At 44.4% G+C, this 20,590-nt stretch overlaps 1 long non-coding RNA gene across 1 annotated transcript; it reads right to left on the reverse strand.

The window, feature by feature from the left end:
• Nucleotides 1-847: 847 nt before the first annotated feature.
• LOC137561601 (uncharacterized) lies at nt 848-15,124 on the reverse strand. Its single transcript, XR_011030066.1, has 3 exons — nt 15,029-15,124; nt 10,563-10,615; nt 848-1,064 (listed from the first exon to the last, which is right to left on the reverse strand). It is a non-coding gene; the product is annotated as an uncharacterized lncRNA (long non-coding RNA).
• Between the last annotated feature and the right edge of the window lie 5,466 nt (nt 15,125-20,590).

The raw sequence follows: 20,590 nt of genomic DNA on the forward strand, positions 1-20,590 counted from the left end.
ACTAAGGATACCAATGGTTACCTAATACTAATTGGCACCTGTAGCTACCTATGACGGGCAAGGGAAGTAAGGGAGAAGTGACAGCTGGGACAGCCAGCACACTTGCGGTGCGGTTTGGTGGGGGTTTGTAGGTTCATGGAGGGCGAAATCTAGGGTGCTAGGACATCTGTACTTATAGACTCCTGTGAGGTAAATCTGGGCCTGCTTACTAGGGATGATCACAGATATGCAAATTGTTCTGAGTTTATGCAAATTTTTATGCAAATGTATGCAGCTTGAAAATGGGCCAATCAATGTAAATCTGGGTTTAAATTGATTGGTCCATTTTCAAACTGCATACATTTGCATACAAATTTGCATACTTTCGGGAACAATTTGCATCTCATTGATCATCCCTACTTCTAACCTCTAACAAAATCTCAAAATTTTCTTTCCATTCTTAGTCTTATTCTTTCCTCTTTTGGTTCTCTATGTATATTTGTCCAATTATGACAATAACATGAGCTCTCTCAATTTTTAATCTCCTATCTATAGAGTGTACTAAATTCAGGTACTTCTGCAAATGACAAGAGTAGGTGTCTGAGTTTCTCTTTATTATTACATAAAGCTCCCAAAGTTTTTTCATGCTGCTCTATGATTCGCTTCTTCATTCCAAAAGCATGTTTATGCAGATTCCACCTCCAGTTTTATTTAAAGCAAAATGAAAATAAATGAATGAGATAAACCACTGTATCGGCAGTCCTGATCCTAATTAGGACTTTCCTGGAATACCATATTCTAATTTTATGAAAAGGATAAATTCTACATTTACAGTTTTTATTTTCTCTTGTGTATCAGGGTAGTTTTTTTTATGTTACTCAACTCTCATCTTAAAAGAATTTGTGGGAACACCATAAAGGCAAAGTACTTGGGTGGCAGGTGGACTGGGGCAGTATTACAGAGCTGGCAGCAGAGGTATAGTTATACTGTACGTCTCCACAGCACAGCACAGTCTTCTTCTTCCTCCTCCTTGAGTCTCCAGTGTCTACTTACAGCTGCTCCCCTCTATGATGCCAAGGATGGGTCTGAGACAAGAACAGAAATGGAATTTTTAACCTTAAAGGTGCCCACTAATGATACAATCTTGTATGTACATGTATGTAATATGAGGGACTACCTAAAGTATCCATTCAAAGTATATTTACTCAGCTTAAAGGGATACTGTAGGGGGGTCGGGGGAAAATGAGTTGAACTTACCCGGGGGCTTCTAATGGTCCCCCGCAGACATCCTGTGTTGGCACAGCCACTCACCGATGCTCCGGCCCCGCCTCCAGTTCACTTCTGGAATTTCTGACTTTAAAGTCAGAAAACCACTGCGCCTGCACGCCCGTGTCCTCGCTCCCGCTGATGTCACCAGGAGTGTACTGCGCAGACACAGACCATAGTGGGCCTGCGCTGTGCGCTCTTGATGACATCAGTGGGATCGAGGACACGGCAACGCAAGCGCAGTGGTTTTCAGACTTTAAAGTCTGAAATTCCAGAAGTGAACCGGAAGTGGGGCCGGAGCATCGGTGAGTGGCTGCGCCAACACAGGATGTCTGCGGGGGACCGTTAGAAGCCCCGGGTAAGTTCAACTCATTTTCCCCTGACCCCCCTACAGTATCCCTTTAACTTTCTCAGGGTTAATTCTCTCATGAAGCAAGGTGAAACATTTGCATCAGGCGCAGAGATTTCAGGGGCAGCATTTTTGTACTGTGTGTACTTTCCTGTGGAGGAATGGAGTGGCTTAGGGTGAGCAGTTTGTTTGCCACAGTGTGTTGTTGTGTTGAGCTGCAGTATGTCATGTGAGAACATTAATGAAGGAGTAAATTGTTGGGTGCTGTGCGATCATTCCAAATCGGGTGGGAGTGGGCGCATCCTCACAAGTTTGCCTAAGGCAGTAAAAAGTCTAGAACCTTTCTTCTACATACATTTGGTAAGATTGTACAATTAAGACTATCATTAGTGGGCAACCTTACGGTGAGAAAAATGAACACTGCCTACTTATAAGTAGGATGAGAAAGTACATACAAGTTCATCTCATCATATTACATGCCGTTTTAAACTCTGGATCCACACTCATATACTTAAAGAGAATCTGTATTGTTAAAATCACACAAAAGTAAACATACCAGTGCGTTAGGGGACATCTCCTATTACCCTCTGTCACAATTTCGCCGCTCCCCGCCGCATTAAAAGTGGTTAAAAACAGTTTTAAAAAGTTTGTTTATAAACAAACAAAATGGCCACCAAAACAGGAAGTAGGTTGATGTACAGTATGTCCACACATAGAAAATACATCCATACACAAGCAGGCTGTATACAGCCTTCCTTTTGAATCTCAAGAGATCATTTGTGTGTTTCTTTCCCCCTGCATCTCTCATGCACTGAAGTTTCAGGCTGCTCTTTTCTTCCTGCAAACAGCTTTGCCCTTGTCTGTAATTCTTCAGTATGTGAAAGCCCAGCCAGCTCAGAGGACGATTTATCCAGCTTGTAAAAGAGAAGAGAGAAGCTGCTCTAATCTAAATAAAACACAGGCAGTGTGCATAGAGGGGCCTGGAAGGGGGGGTTCATAGCAGAACCACAACACTGAAGAACTTGGCAGCCTTCCAGACACAGGCTGACAAGTCTGACAAGAGAGAGATAAGTTGATTTATTACAGAGACTGTGATAGTACAAAGTGCTGCAGTAAGCCAGAACACATTAGAATAGCTTTTGGAACTTGTAGGATGATAAAAAACAGGATGCAATTTTTGTTACGGAGTCTCTTTAACAAGATATTCAATCAGATTTTGCTGCCATCAGTAACTTTGTACTTCCTGATGCATTTCTAAACCCAGCAGCTGGTGACACCTCCCTGCATTCCTGTCTGTGCTCCATCGAGGAAAGCATATACAGTGATGTATGAAGATAAATCAATGGTGCCTTAATGTTTAATAGATTTTTGTTTGATCCAATATTTTTTTTTTCAAAATGAACATTTTATCTAATAAAATCTGAATTCCTGTTCACATCTTCTAAATGTGTGTCAGTCTTCTGCCAATCTCCTCATGCAAAGGCCTTTTTCCACTGCAGTGCCACGTCAATTTCCAACTTGGATGCAGCACTCATGCTTTTGCAGGCCCAGATTTACATCACAGGATCCTATAGGCACACATGTCCTGGCACCCTAGACTTTACCCTCCATGAAAATACAAGTGTACTGGCTGGACCAGCTTTCACTTCTCCCTTAGTTCACTTGCCTGTAGCTACGGGTGCCCCAAAGTATTAGGCAGCTAGAGATACCCCCTACTTAAAGTGAACCTCCGGACTAAAAATCTACTCAGCAGAACTGAAAAGGCTTGGTGTTTCTTTAACAGTTTCACAGCATCAGAACTTGTTTTTCTTACCAAAGCATAATTTTTAGCTGCATTTTTAGCTAAGCTCCACCCATCAAAGAAAAAAAGCCTGGGCTTTTTTTCCCTGATGCTGTGCAGAGCATGCTGGGATTTCCTATGTTGTTATTCACGTTGCCTAGCAACTGGGAGAGGTGCTCAGGACACAGGACAGTTGGAACTGTGTCTCATGCTCCCTGTCACCTCCTTTCAACCAAAAAGATGGCTGCCCTCATGAAATCAAACATTTGCCTGTTCTTTTAAAACAGGGTGGGTAAGAGATTATATTACCTATCTATTTTAATTAACATAACTAATGTAACTTAATGACAGTATGTTTGTTTAGGCTGGAGTTCCTCTTTAAGGGACTAGTCAGTGGAATGCCGAGACCTGGGTAAGTAACCTCTCATTTACACTCTGCTTGGGACTGCATAGATAAGGCAGCAGGGAGGCACTTGGGGAGGGGAGTGAGTTGCCTTTCCATCATCAGGCTCTTGTAGGCACGTGCCTACAGTGCCTTATGGTAAATCCGTCTCTGTGCTTTTGTGAAGCTGCAGCCGAATCGCTATAGCCATGCCAGGGGCATAACTAGAGGGGAACAGCATCTGCAATCACAGAGGGGCCCAGAGCTGGGGGCGGGGGGCACAACTACTAACCTTCCCTTCCTCTTATACAGGGGACTATACTTCAGACCAGGTGCTTTTGTGGCTACACTTGTTATGGGTGTGAAAATTATGATGGTCACACTTGCTTTATAATCCTTGTGAGATGGGACCCAAGGTCGTGAAGGGCACCAACGGGAGGCAAGGGAAGGGGTGTGAACATTGGGGGGCCCCATCAAAGTTTTGCTAGGTTTAGGGTACCCATGAATTGTAGTTACACCACTGAGCCGTACCATGCACGATTATAGGGATTCGGATCTGTGCTGCAGTAAGCTGAATTGCACCTGCATGTGATTTGGACAGCAAGCCTATTGACTGAATAGGCAGTGTTTTCCCATCCAACGCAAATGCAGGGCATAAACGGGCCCTAACACTTTTGATTTCAGTAATGATATCAATAGATTTATCCATGAAGATGCTGAAACTATATATAGTAATGTAAACAAGAACAAATAAAGTAGGAAAGACAAAGTGGCCTGAAAAAAAAGGTACGGAGGATAAGCCAACAGATAAGGGGAGAGTTATCATAATCATGGATGTTAAGAATCATGATGCAGATGTAAAGTGACAGTTGGGAGATAAAGAAACATATGTCTGTTTGCCTGGTAATCCGATGAGAACATTGAAGGATAAATTGGAGGAAAGAATTATTGAAGGGTAAGAATTAGGATATTTGAATGAATAGGAGTACTTAAATGATACTTTAAAATACCAGTCTTTTACATTCTTACTTAAAGAGGATCTGTAACCTCAAAAAATCCCCTGGGGGGTACTCACCTCGGGTGGGGGAAGCCTCCGGATCCTAATGAGGCTTCCCACGCCGTCCTCTGTCCCACGGGGGTCTCGCTGCAGCCCTCCGTGCAGCTGTGACGTAATATTTACCTTCCTGGCTCCTGTGCAGGCGCTCTGACGGCTGTCGGCTCCGAACTACACGGAAATACCCGATCGCCGTCAGGTCTGCTCTACTGCGCAGGCGCAAGTTTCCGGCGCCTGCGCAGTAGAGCGGACCCGACTGAGATCGGGTATTTCCATGTAGTTCGGAGAGGAAAGCAGCCACAGCGCCCCCGCTGGAGCCAGCAAAGGTAAATATTGAAATTACAGTCGGGCCTGTCGCCGGCTGTTCAGAGGGCTGCAGCGAGACTCCCGTGGGACAGAGGACGGCGTGGGAAGCCTCATTAGGATCCGGAGGCTTCCCCCACCCGAGGTGAGTACCCCCCAGGGGATCTTTTTCATGTTACAGAGTCTCTTAAAAAAGGAACTTCAGTCTAAACAAACATACTGTCATTAAGTTACATTAGTTGTGTTAATTAAAATAGATAGGTAATATCATCTCTTAACCACCCTGTTTTAAAAGAACAGGCAAATGTTTGATTTCATGAGGGCAGCCATCTTTTTGGTTGAAAGGAGGTGACAGGGAGCATGAGACACAGCTCCAACTGTCCTGTGTGCTGATCACCCCTCCCAGTTGCTAGGCAACGTGAATAACAACATAGGAAATCCCATCATGCTTTGCACAGCATCAGGGAAAAAAATACAGCTAAAATGATGCTTTGGTAAGAAAAACAAAGTTCTGATGCTGTGAAACTGTAAAAGAAACACCAAATCTTTTCCGTTCTGCTGAGTAGATTTTTAGTCCGGAGGTTCACTTTAAACCCCTGGTAAATGTAAAAATAACCCCCCAACTAGGCCTGTAGTTTCAGGAATTAATTCACACTTATCTAGAATATTTGAATGTATAGATATACTTTACATCTACAGCCTCTGGTAAAAAAAATGCTTTCATAGATTAAAAAAAAAAATACCAAGGACATTATGCTGGGCATACACGGAGCGTTTGTCCCTTATCAATCGAGCCGCTGATGGCTCGATTGATAATATCTGACAGGTCAGAAGACCCGCCGGATAGATTCCCCGCTCGATCCCCGCAGGCGGAGAATATCGGGGACGAGCGAGAATCAATCCGGACGGTGGTGGGGACGCGGCGGGAGCCGATCCGGTGGCTAATTGAGCCGCCGGGTCGACTCGTGTATGCCCAGCATTACCAACATTTTAGACTGAATAAGGAGGAAGGAAGATTTCTATTGGAAAATAAGGTAGATGTTACTTGTATAGGGTGTCTGCAGACTAATTCAAAGCCCAGTGATCATTCCTCACTTTGCTAAACACATCATATTTAGGGATGAGAGTGAACAGTTGCTCAACATACTAAACTGTCTCAGCATGTTCTGTCACAGAAGAGGTTAACTTACCTATGTCGCTGCCTCTTGCAGATATTGTGCACGCTGCTCTCCATTTTCCTGAAACTAAGCTGAACTTATGAAGACAGAAGTGTCAAGAAGGTGGAGAGCGGCATGCAGTACATCAGCGATAGACATTGTGACATAGGTAAGTTGACACTTCTGCTGTGGACTGTGCCCGTAAACGCTGGGACAGTTTTGCATTTTTCATGTGTTGCTATAACTCAGTGTTGTCCCATATTTTCTGACTCATCCCTGGCTGAAACATTCCAACCTTGTCTAGATTGGCTGCTGCAGTGGCACCTGTGATCTTGTCAGTTCCCAAAATGGGAAGGGAATGGAGTTGTCACAAGCTGTTGTAGAGTGACAGCACTTACGTGCTCCAGCTGTCTTCAGTCCAGTGGTGTGATGTCTTTCAGCTTTCTCCTCTCGACCTCCCCTGTTGTCCTTTCACTGAAGACATACCGTCTTTCCCCGAAAATAAGACACTGTCTTATATTCATTTTTGCTCTAAAAGATGTGCTAGGGCTTATTTTCAGGGAATGTCTTATATTTCTATTAGGAAGTGTCTCTCAGCAGAACATTTCCTGTTCCTTTGTACTGTGATGTTCCTGGATTTGAAAGTATGCTACTGTGCTGATCAGGCACCTGCCCTGTCTTCCCTGCACTCAGCTGATAACCTTGCTGTGTGCTCGGATGACAGGATCAGTGTCCGATTGGCACTGCACCACTGTGTCCCCACTTACTGGCTGCCTCTTCCTCCTCTTTGACTTCCGCTAGGGCTTATTTTCGGGGTAGGGCTTGTATTTCAAGCATGCTCAAAATTCCAGCTAGGGCTTATTTTCAGGGTAGGTCTTATTCTCAGGGAAAGAGGGTAGGTGTTATGCCGTGTACACACTATTCAATTTCCCTTCCAATCTGACGGGTTGTATCATATCTACATGTCCAAACTGCTCCCAATCGATAACAGTATTGATTTTCCCATGATAACTTTGAAAATCTATGCATTTATCAAACGGGAGCAGATCGGACATGTCGGAAATAAACGATTCCCTTCACTCAGACAGGAAATTACATTGTGTGTACTATGCATTAGATTTCACTTGGCAGTGACCAACATTGGCAGGGCTGAAGAGTGTTAGTACACATAAATACTGTTACCTTATGCTCACCAGTCGGATCCATCTGAAAATGGCGCCTGCGAATAATGGCGCACGGTGTTGCCGCTAATCCGTTTGTCGCTTATAGCTATTTAACGTTAAAGCCTTATCATTATTTAGCGTTAAAGCCTTATCGTTATTTAGCGTTAACACACAGAACCCTCTCTGTACCTATCCCTAAACCCCCCCCTGGTGGTGCCTAACCCTAACCACCCCCCTGGTGGTGCCTAAACCTAACCACCCCCCTGGTGGTGCCTAACACTAACCACCCCCCTGGTGGTGCCTAACCCTAAGACCCCCCTGGTGGTGCCTAACCCTAACCACCCCCCTGGAGGTGCCTAACTCTAACCACCCCCCTGGAGGTGCCTAACCCTAAACACCCCCCTGGAGGTGCCTAACCCTAAACACCCCCCTGGAGGTGCCTAACCCTAACCACCCCCCTGGAGGTGCCTAACCCTAAACACCCCCTAGTGGTGCCTAACCCTAACCACCCCCCTGGTGGTGCCTAACCCTAACCACCCCCCTGGAGGTGCCTAACCCTAAGCACCCCTGGTGGTGCCTAACCCTAAATCTCCCCTGGTGGTGCCTAACCCTAACCTTGACAGTGTTACATTATATCCATTCACCGTTTTACAGTTAAATAACCATTTTCCCGTAGCCCTGCTCTCAGCGTGGGAGTTTCAGTTGCTGGCCGGCTGCAGAGGATCGTGGGAGCTGCGCGCCGGAAGGAGGGCGGGACAGGAGGTCTGCTGCTGCTTCAGGTGAGTAAATGTTTTTTTTAATTTATATTAGCAGGTGTATCGACTGTTCTGGCCAGGTCTGCTACATTATTGAAGTGTTTTCTGGCCAGGTCGGCCACATGATTGCATGTATTTTCTGGTAAAATCTTCCACATGATTGTATTTTCTGGTCAGGTCTGCAACATGATTGCACGTATTTTCTGGTCAAATCTTCCACATGATTGCATGTATTTTCTGGTCAAATCTTCCACATGATTGCATGTATTTTCTGGTCAAATCTTCCACATGATTGCATGTATTTTCAGATCAAATCTGCCGACATGATTGCATGTATTTTCTGGCCAGGTCTGCTACATGATTGCATGTATTTTCTGGGTAAATCTGCCGACATGATTGCATGTATTTTCTGGCCAGGTCTGCTACATGATTTAAGTGTTTTCTGGCCAGGTCTGCCACATGATTGCATGTATTTTCTGGTCAAATCTTCCACATGATTGCATGTATTTTCTGGTCAAATCTTCTACATGATTGCATGTATTTTCTGGTCAAATCTGCCGACATGATTGCATGTATTTTCTGGTCAAATCTGCCGATATGATTGCATGTATTTTCTGGGCAAATCTGCCGACATGATTGCACGTATTTTCTGGGCAAATCTGCCGACATGATTGCACGTATTTTTTGGTCAAATCTGTCACATGACTGAACGTGTTTGTTGGCCAAATCTGTTACATGATTGAACGTGTTTTTTGGTCAAATCTGCCGACATGGTTGAACGTAATTTCTGGGCAAATCTGCTCACATTACGTGTTTTCTTGAGAAAACCTGCACAATTATGTGAATTTTCTGGGGAAAGGCTCACCAAAACTTGGGCCCACTGTCCCGAGGTGAGAATAATATTGAGGCTGCCATATTTATTTCCTTTTAAGCAATACCAGTTGCCAGGCTGCCCTGCTGGTCCTCTGTCTCTAATTCTTTCAACCATAGACTCTGAACAAGCATGCAGCAGGTCAGGGGTTTCTGCCAATATTGTCAGAACTGACAAGATTAGCTGCATGCATGTTTCTGGTGTAATTCAGTTCTACTGCAGCTAAATAGATCAGCAGGGCTGCCTATTGTTTAAAAGGAAATAAATATGGCAGCCTCCATATCACTCTCATCCTGAGTTCACTTTAAATTAGTTAGCTCTGCCCTCATCCGGTCATGGCCATGCCCATTTTTCGCCGCGGCGCACTTGGGGGGGTGTCTTTTAATACCCAGCACCGGGTGTCAAATGCCCTAGGTACGCCACTGCGTTACTGTGTGCCGTTTTTCTTCTTTTTTCCCTGTGCGCCATTATTATGCAGTACTAACGATAAATAGCGATAAGCGTATCTTTTTAATGCGGCACCATTTTTATGCATAGGTGCTGTGCGCCATTATTCACTGATCCGCACCAGTCACAGCAGGAATATTATAGAGCAAAGGGTTTAATCTTCTACTGTGGTCTGTCATGGAGCACTGTCTATTACCTTGTGCCTTTCTGTAAGAGAGGCTGTGTGTTACCGGGGGACTTTCATAGGGTATTGACTCTTACTGTGGGCTGTCATAGAATGTTTTCTGTAACTGGAGTCTGTCATCAGGGGTTGTCTGGTACTCGGGTCTGGTCTATCACTGGAACATGCTGCCTAATTATGTAATTCGGGAGAAATACCTGCCTGATTATTATATTCAGAGTATGCTACTGTCTAAATGTTTTGGGGAAATGCATATGCCGTGCTTCAAAGCCTTGTCACACCCCATACCCCAGGCCTTATAACCCCCTCCCTGGGATACAGTTTCAGTTCTTCTGTGCTTGCTATGAGCCCTGTTTTTCCTAGATACGCCACTGGTCAGAGGTGACTACAACTGTAACAATTAGTATTCACACATTTTTGGCACAAGAGCTGCCAGAGGCTGCAGCCATGACTCTCCCCCAGCATACAAACAATAGAGGGGTCCTGATAAAAGTTGAAAGATGTCACATCTCTTCTTGGAGCTCACCAGCAGTTTTACGTAATAGTAACTTGACATGAAAAAAAGCCTATTTTTAGATCTTCACTCCACATAATAAGTAAATATTCATTACAGTCACCTGCCTCTTTCCATTCACTGCATATCTCTCTGCCCCCATTTTAGGGGGGGATTATTTTCTTTGTTTTAGCCTCTTGTAATGAGATAATGAGTACAGTACATGGCAGTAATGAATCCCTAGCTCTGACAAGGTGAATTTAATTAAAACACGCAGATCCTTTTCATCTGAATGACCCGTTATGCCGTGTCAGCACCACCACAGTGAGATAAGCTGGGGGAGAGGGGACCCTCTTGCTCATTATTTGCCAGCCTTACTCACCTCCATATTTCATTCAGATTCACTGCAGTTCCTGTGCTTTGAAATAATATGTGCTAGAGGTGAGAAGACCAGATTAGGAATTTAATTACAATAATCCTGAGTTGCGTAGCTGAGCAAAAACAAAAACAAAAACAAAAACAATTAAAACCTCCATTACTTTATCTGAGTAAAAACCAAATTTGCAGGTTATGTTAAGACAGGGGTCTCAAACTCAATTTACCTGGGGGCCGCAGGAGGCAAAGTCAGGATGAGGCTGGGCCGCATAAGGAATTTTACAATCACGGCGCATTGCCGCCTCTGCCCGCCCCTCTCACTCTTCCTTCACAGAGAGGGGCGGGAAGAGGCGGCGATTCGTGCAGCGATTGACGTCAGGAGGGGCAGAGCTGAAGCTGAAAGCTCTGCCCCTTCCAGGAAATGCCGACGGATTGCCCCCCAGGCTATTTGGGGGCTCTGCAGCCCTCGTTTAGCGTCCGGGATAACTTGGGAGCACTGAAGCGGACTATAAGGAAGCTTTTGCCGGCGAGCGCCACAAAATATTGTATCGAGGGCCGCAAATGGCCCGCGGGCCGCGAGTTTGAGACCCCTGTGTTAAGAGGAACAGTGGGAACAAGAGGAAACATTTTTTACTTTTTCAGAAAATCGATTTTAAATTTTCAATGGAAAAAAGTTACATTTAAATGCGTAAATGACAGTTCTTAGGGAAACAATTCCTGCCAACTTTAGCAGTTAATAGCAAAGGCCCCTTACATTCTAGCAACACCAAATTTGCAGGCTATGTTAAAAAGGTAGTGGGAAACAATATTTTAAAAAAAAAACTATTTTTTTGTTTTGTTCAGAGTGTGGGAATAAAAAAAATTATGTGGGGTCCCCCCCTACAGAGCCACTGTAACCCCTTGTCCCCCATGCAGGCTGGGATAGCCAGAATGCGGAGCCCTGGCCGACTAGGGCTTCGCACTTTGAGCTATACCAGCCCGCATGGTCCATGGTATGAGGGGGCTCCAGGGGGAGGCGTGGCCAAGCCTTCCCTCCCCCCCAGAGCCCGTGTCCAATCCATGGACAAGGGGCTCTTCCCCACCTCCGGTGCTCCAGGTGGGGGTGGGGGCGACGTCTCCCTAGGGGGGTTTATGGTGGCATCTGGGAGTCCCCTTTAAGAAGGGGACCCCAGATGCCCGCACCCCCTCCCAGGAGAAATGAGTATAGGGGTACACAGTACCCCTTACCCATTTCCACAAAGGGTTACATGAAATAAAAACACAACCACAAAAAAAGTCATTTATTAGTCTTAATTAACCAGAAATACTTACCTGTACCTTTAAGAAAATGTTCCCATGCCAATATCCTCGGAAATGGTCCCACGAACAACAGTATCCTCTATCTCGCGATCTTCAGAAATACTTACCTGTACCTTTAAGAAAATGTTCCCACGCCAATATCCTCTAACTTGCAACCTTGATTGAAGATCTCCGATGACCCGCGCAACCGCCACCACACACTGCCGGTCCCCACGCAGCTCTAGCTATACTTAGTATAGCTAGAGCCAAAAGCATCACTGGCACCCTGGAGCACCCTGATAGGTGCTATAGGTGCTCCAGGGTACCAGTGTAGGTGGGGGAGATAGGTGCAGTTTGCGGGAAGAAAAGTGGAAAGCCACGGAGGAAGACGAAGATAGACGCAGCTCTGCTATACTAAGTATAGCTAGAGCTGCGCGGGGACTGGCGGTGTGTGGTGGCGGGTGCAGAGATCTTCAATTAAGGTCGTAAGATAGAGAATATTGGCGTGGGACCATTGCCGAGGATATTGGCATGGGAACATTTTCTTAAAGGTAAAGGTAAGTATCTCTGGTTAATTAAGATTAACAAAGGATTTTTTTTAGTAGATGTGTTTTTATTTCATTTAACACATTGTGGAAATGGTTAAGGGGTACTTTGTACCCCTATACTCATATCACCTGGGAGGGGGGGGGGCATCTTAAAGAGGACTCCCAGTTGCCGCCATTAACTCCCCCAAGGGAGTAATCGCCCCCACCTCCTCTTGGGGCACCGGAGGTGGGGAAGAGCCCCTTGTCCATGGATTGGACAAGGGCTCCGGGGGGATGGGAAAGCTTTGCCGCCCCTCCCCCCGTAGCCCTCCATACCATGGACCATGCGGGCTGGTATAGCTCAGGGTGTCAAGCCCCAGTCGGCCAGGGCTCCGCATTCTGGCTATCCCAGCCTGCATGGGAGACAAGGGGTTACAGAGGCTCGGGCAGGGGGGACCCCATGTCAATTTTTTTTTTAATTTCTGTTAATAGACAAATGGGGAGCCTTGGAGCCAAAATTGAAAGATGCTTTTGGCTCTAGCTATACTAAGTATAGCTAGAGCTGCGCCAGGGCCGGCTGTTTGTGACGCCGGTTGCGCAAGTCGTCGGAAATCTTCATTCAAGGTCGCAAGTTAGAGGATATTGGCATGGGACCATTTCCGAGGATATTGGTGTGGGAACATTTTCTTAAAGGTACAGGTAAGTATTTCTGAAGATTGCAAGATAGAGGATACTGTCATCGTGGGACCATTTCTGAGTATATTGGCGTGGTAACATTTTCTTAAAGGTACAGGTAAGTATTTCTGGTTAATTAAGACTAATAAATGCCTTTTTTAGTGGTTGTGTTTTTATTTCATTTAACCCTTTGTGAAAATGGGTAAGGGGTACTTTGTGCTCCTATACTCATTTCTCTTGGGAGGGGGCAGGCATCTGGGGTCCTCTTCTTAAAGGGGACTCCCAGATGCCACCACGAATCCCCCCCGGGAGTCATCGCCCCCACCTTCTTCTGGGGCACCGGAGGTGGGGAAGAGCTCCTTGTCCATGGATTGGACAAGGGCTCCAGGGGAGGGGAAGGCTTGGCCGCAAATTTAGTGTTGCTAGGATGTAAGGGGCCTTTGCTATTAACTGCTAAAGTCTGCGGGAATTGTTTCACTAAGAACTGTCATTTACGCATTTAAATGTACATTTTTTCCTTTGAAATTTTAAAATCGATTTTCTCAAAAAGTATAAAATAGTTTGAAAAAATGTTTTTCCTCTTGTTCCCACTGTTCCTCTTAACATAACCTGCAAATTCGGAGTTTCTAGCTTTTAAGGGGGTTTTGCTATTAAATATGTCGGCAGGCAGATATATTTTCAAACGGCAGCAAAGCAGGGCTTAAAACGATAAATAACGTTCAGGCAGGACAAAAAAAGCAGGATTTCAAACGATAAATAACGTTCACAAGGTCTTCACCATTTTAACCTTTAAAACGATAAATATAGTTTTAAACAAATATCGTGTGGAAGCGTGCGCCATTATTTAACCTGCGCTATTTTTCACTGGATGCAGTGCAGAACTGGTGTTATGTTGCAATGACGGGGTTGGTTGGTCAACAGTCTGGCAGCAGTATTCTGTATCAGCTGTAGGCGGTACAAGTCCTTTTTTGAAAGGCCAATGTAAGGAGCATTACAATAGTCCAGTCGGGATGTAATGAAGGCATGGACTAAGGTTGGTAGATCTTCTGGGGGAATGAGGTGCTTAATTTTCGCGATGTTCTTCATGTGGAAATAGGATGATTTCACCATAGCAGAGATATGAGTTCTGAAGTTTAAATCCCCATCAATTAGAACTTCAAGGCACCGCATACTCTGAGCTGTGGAGATCTGTGCCTCCTATTCTGCAGGTGAAGTTGTTTTGTTGTCATGCGCTGCCCTCCGGTCAGAAGGACATCAGTTTTATCTGCATTTAGTCTCAGCCAGTTGTCACTCATCCATTGCTGCTAAGCAGGTGTTTATAGCTGGAGTTGGGTCTGTCCCACCAGGCTTGAAGGAAAGATACAGTTGGGTGTCATTAGCATAGCAGTGGTATGTCTTTGATGTCATTGCGCGCACTCACAACTAACCACAAAATGTAGCCATGATTTCAGTGACTCCCCCCCCCCCCCGTTCAACCCCATACATACAGTATGAGTGATTAAAATGTGGAATGCATTGCCGCAGGAAGTAGTTATGGCAAATTGTATACCTGCATTTAAAGGGGGCTTAGATGCTTTCCTTGCATTGAAAGACATCCATGGCTATAATTACTAGGTAATGCCCAATGATGTTGATCCAGGGATTTTATCTGATTGCCATCTGGAGTCGGGAAGGAATGTTTTCCCTTTTGGGGCTAATTGGACCATGCCTTGTAAGGGTTTTTTGCCTTCCTCTGGATCAACAGGGATATGTGAGGGAGCGGGATGGTGTTGTACTTTGTTCTCTGGTTGAACTAGATGGACGTAAGTCCTTTTTCAACCCAAATAACTATATAACAACACCACTACTATAGACACATCTTCAGAACAAAAACAGACACCATTCGATATTTACATCGCCATTTAATAAAAGAATAGCTACTCCACCAGTTAAGCAAATGTGGACTGGATTCATTTTAAAATACTCCACTACTATTCTAGGTGGCAAAACTTACATCTCTCACTTGGGTCAAATCAGGACAAAGTGATGATTTCTAAAAGTAGAATAGAAGCTGTGCAGTTGAAATCAGGGCCGGATTTCTGCAAAGGCCCCAAAGGTCACGGCCTAGGGCGGAAAAAAATCAGAAGGATAAAAGGGCGGCAGGACCTGAGAGAGATAAGAGGCTGCATGTCAAAATAAATCATTTCTCCTGCTCCGAAGCGCCCCGGCTTTGCTGCACACACAGTCAGAATTCAAGAGCTCCGTGTATTTTCCTTACTTAGTGGTGTGCGATGAGACAGTGCTATCTACTGAACATACAAGCTTCAGTTTATTGCCAGGGGTGAGAGAAACATGGATCACAATGTAGACAATTTCTGATCCAGTAAAAGTAAACATTTTAACAGAATTATTTCCACTTTACAACTCAAGCTGGGCTAAACAATGTATTGCTGGTCTGACTCTGTTAATGACTTGAGCCATTCCTTCTCCTCTCTCCCCCTGGATTGTAAATCTTAAACAGAAAGATAAGGGTTTTTTTTCCTTAGAGAGATTTATGGCAGCCCCTTCTAAGCTAAATCTTAACCCCTTGCTGGCTCATTTTAAAGGCAGCAGTAGTCTAGTATGAGATAGACAACTTCTCAATAATTATAATTGCAAATGTACTGTTGTATACTTTTGTATTGTTACATTCTGTTTTGTATACCAAAAGTAATAACATACACTAAAAATTAAAAAAAATATATATTTGTACCGTGTTAGCAAACAGTAAAAAAAACACCTGTGAAAGAATCAGTACAATAAATACTATAAAATAAATGCAACAGATCTGTGATTACAGAAGAGCAGAGAGGGAGATGAATGCCGCTCTGCTACTTCATGCCTGGTACACACCATGCAATTTGCCATCAGATAGATGGGTTCAAATTGATTATTTCTGACAGGTCTAATCTGATTTCTGATCATTTTTCTAATCGACTTTGTATAAGTGATCGGAAAATCGATTCAACCAATCTATCTGGTGCGTACCAGGCATTAGGGACTCACTGCTCAGACAGGAAAAACAATCATTCACCATTTTTCAGAGAGAAAACATTCATAGGTATCCTGCAAACAAGTGATCGTTAAGGCTCATACACACATCAGACTATAGTCTTTGGAAAAAGAAAGATCACAGACCAATCTTACCACCCTTCATGTAGTATGAGAGCCATACCTACACAGTCTATTCTATGGAGCTGAACTCCCCATCAGACAGAAATCTTTGCAAGATTCTGCACACACAGATGCTGTACAGACACAAAAGATCTGTAGCTGCAAAAGATCTGTTCCTGCCAAAGATCCGTTCCTGCAAATTGCATTCATAGTCTATGAGATCTGCAGATCATCATACACACCTTGTTTAACAGGCATTCATCTGCAGATCAGACAATCATCTGCAGATCTGAAAATCCATCCTGGTGGATCGGATCCGCAGATGAATGTCTGTTAAACAAGGTGTGTATGATGATCTGCAGATATCATAGACTATGAATGCATTTTGCAGGAACAGATCTTTTGCAGATACTGATCTTTTGAATGTGTACAGCATCTTTGTGTGCAGCATCTTGCAAAGATTTCTGTCTGATGGGGAGTGCAGCTCCATAGAATAGACTGTGTAGGTATGGCTCTCATACTACATGGAAGGGGGTAAGATTTCTGTCTGATGGGGAGTTCAGCTCCATAGAATAGACTGTGTAGGCATGGCTCTCATACTACATGGAAGGGGGTAAGATTTCTGTCTGATGGGGAGTGCAGCTCCATAGAATAGACTGTGTAGGTATGGCTCTCATACTACATGGAAGGGGGTAAGATTTCTGTCTGATGGGGAGTTCAGCTCCATAGAATAGACTGTGTAGGTGTGGCTCTCATACTACATGGAAGGGGGTAAGATTTCTGTCTGATGGGGAGTGCAGCTCCATAGAATAGACTGTGTAGGTGTGGCTCTCATACTACATGGAAGGGGGTAAGATTTCTGTCTGATGGGGAGATCAGCTCCATATAATAGACTGTGTAGAGTATGGCTCTCATACTACATGGAGGGGGGTAAGATTTCTATCTGATGGGGAGTGCAGCTCCATAAAATAGACTGTGTAGGTATGGCTCTCATACTACATGGAAGGGGGTAAAATTGGTCTGTGATCTTTCATTTTCCTAAAGGCTCATACACACATCAGACCACAGTCTTTGGAAAATGAAAGATCACAGACCAATTTTACCCCCTTCCATGGAGTATGAGAGCCATACCTACACAGTCTATTCTATGGAGCTGAACTCCCCATCAGATAAAAATCTTTGCAAGATGCTGAACACGTTCAAAAGATCAATATCTGCAAAATATCTGTTCCTGCAAAAGATCCGTTCCTGCAAAATGCCTTCATAGTCTATGATATCTGCAGATCCTCATACACACCTTATTTAACAGACAATTATCTGCAGATCAGACAATCATCTGCAGATCTGAAGATCCATCCTGGTGGATCTGATCTGCAGATGAATGTTTGTTAAACAAGGTGTGTATGAGGATCTGCAGATATCATAGACTATGAATGCATTTTGCAGAAACTGATCTTTTGCAGGAACAGATCTTTTGCAGATACTGATCTGTTGCATGAGTACTGCATCTTTGTGTGCAGCATCTTGCAAAGATTTCTATCTGATGGGGAGTTCAGCTCAATAGAATAGACTTTGTAGGTATGGCCCTCATACTACATGGAAGGGGGTAAAATTGGTCTGTGATCCTTCATTTTCCAAAGACTATGGTCTGATGTGTGTATGCACCCCGAGTGTGTGAGTGTGTGTGTGTGTGTGGAGGGGGGGGGGGGGGGGGGGTTGGTGGTACCGGGCCTAGGGCACTGGGAAGTCCAAATCCGGCCCTGGTTGAAATAGGATAAGCATACTTGCAGTGATTTTTTTTTTGTCCAGGCCTACCTGAATAGAATATTAAAATGTATCATCACAGGTGCATATGGCAAAAGTTGCAGAACCACTATTCTATTAACCGATTAGGAATCCTCAATATGATACGATATTATTCAGGTGAGGGTAGCAAACTTTTACCACCTAACCACAAAAACTTTTTTTTAAAGACTCTGGTCTAGGTTTTCTCTAGATGACACAGACTCTAATCTGCTCTGCAGTGCACCCTTACTTAATTGGTAACAATTGGTAACAGAGCAAGTTCCACATAAGTTCCACATAAGTTTTTATTACCAGTCTCAACACCTATATCCTATTCATATTCGATGGAAATGATCTGCAGTGATTCCGTCTCTGGATGACGGTTTGGAGGAACAGATGTTGTGATTGCGGCCTACATACTGTGCCGCTTCCGTTCATCTCTGGTGAGGACGAGGCGCCATCAATTATTGCCGCTGTACAATTATTCTACAGCGCCTGTCCTCTCGCCTCACTCGTCTCTCTTACATCTTTCGCTTACCTTTCATTATTTAAAGACTTTGAAATGTTGAAAGAAAGCGGCGGTCTGGGGATTATGCTGGGAGCGTTCAGCAGTCCCTCTCCTCACTGTGCAATGACAACTCAAGGTGACAAGTGACAGGAGACAACTCCAGTGAAGAAATACGATTAGACAAGATGTGAGAAGAGGAATATTGGAAGGAGATTGGTTAATCAGAACATTCAGAGAGTCTGTGATCTTCCATTACAGTGACCGATTTTGAAACTTCCCACCTGAGCTGAATATTACACAGAGTAATAGGGGACTGAGAGTGGATACAGCTAGGTCACAGAGATAATAATTGGGGGTGACTGAGGACCAGCAGCCAGGTTTTAGAGCATTATAATAATGTCTGAGAGGGGCAGCAGCTGGTTAGTAGGAGATTAGGTTAGTAGGAGCTGCCCCTACGTTTTGGAACTCCTTACCTCAACAGATCAGGACAGCCCCATCCCTGGACGTGTTTAAATACAGACTGAAAACCCACCTGTTCAGTCTGGCATTTGCAGAAATATAACTTTTGTTGTGTGAATACTTCATCCTACTAATTACTGAATCTGAGAGAGCCTAAGCGCTTTGAGTCCTATGGGAGAAAAGCGCTATAGAAATGTTATTGTATTGTATTATTGTATTATAATGGGGTAATTGAAAGGTGGCAGGACAGGAGGCAGGACACACATGATTATTTAAAATAGCTGGCCTGAGAGGGACAGCAGCTGGGTCACACAGGTTATAATGGCGAGAATGTTAGAGACAATAAAATGGAATTATAGTGGGAGGACAAAAAGGGCAGCAGCCAGATTGCCATGCTGTCTAGACAGGGCAGTACTCAGGTCACAGAGGATTATTTATAATGGAGAGCTGCCACGTCTCTAGGACGGGCCAGGCGGGCGAACGCCCTAAACGCTGTGGGGTGGGCGAAGTAATGGAAGGCGGAGCCAGGCCACACTGAGACTCAGCCTCGTGCAGGGGAGCTTGACTTTTCCCTCCCTCCCTCTTCACAGGGAGTGGCAGAGTACCATGTGCAACCAAGCAACGGCTGCTGCTTACTAAAACCGCGCAGTAGTGATGTAACATTACTGCGATACTTCACTAGTGCGGCCGCTACTATGTTAATTAACATAGTTACTGCCGCTACTTTGTTAATAAACATACTATGTTAATAAACATAGTAGCAGCTGCGCTAGTGAAGTACCACGGTAGCGTTACATCACTACCGCACAACACTCAAAAAAGAAAAAGAAGCTGGCCCTTTAAGAACCGCACCACAACAACATGATCAAAAAAAAAGTTAAAAACACCTAAAAAAATGACAGCTGGCAATCAATGCCCAATAAACCAATGTAATAAAGCTCCATATAGAAAGCCATACATGTATTACATATATAATAAAATATTAGCCTCTAAACCTGGGGAGCGCAAGAGAGAGATGCAGAATGATGTTATAGTGCACCAAAAGACTGCACACCTACATGTATGTGCATGCAACCCACATACACACGCATGCTGGGGCAGTTGGAATATACTGTATATCGTGCAGCGTGAGGAGAAAGATCCAGAGGACCAATAGTAAAGATAAGAGTGAACGTGTTCAAAGGAAAAAGTGGCCAATGGCCGATGCAGAGCAAAATAAGGTAGCTTATGAGAATATACAGATCTGATCCCATTATTATTATTATTGATTTATAAAGCGCCAACATATTCCGTCGTGCTTTCCCATAGCAAAATTAGGTAGCTGGAGATACCCTCTGTCAGGCTTGTCTGGTCAATAACTACAGTTCAGACTGTATGCCCATATGACTGATCCAGAGCCCAGCCCGTAATTACTGCGCAAGCTCTTGCCTAGCATAAACTACAATACACCTGAAGGTAGATGTAGCATACAGTCTGACAGGTAGTCACTCCATCAGGCAGGTCCTGAATGGTGAGTGCTTCATCTTCATTCTCTTTTCTCTCTTCCTCTGCCCTCTTCTCTAGAAATGTATAGGCAGGCAGCTCCTCAGAGCAAGGGTACTGAAGAAGTTGTGGCACTTGCTGAAAGCCAGAGCAGTCCTTAAAAATCCATTGGCCACTTGCAACTGATTG

Source organism: Hyperolius riggenbachi, chromosome 3 (assembly GCF_040937935.1).
Source record: "Hyperolius riggenbachi isolate aHypRig1 chromosome 3, aHypRig1.pri, whole genome shotgun sequence".
Taxonomy (NCBI): domain Eukaryota; kingdom Metazoa; phylum Chordata; class Amphibia; order Anura; family Hyperoliidae; genus Hyperolius; species Hyperolius riggenbachi.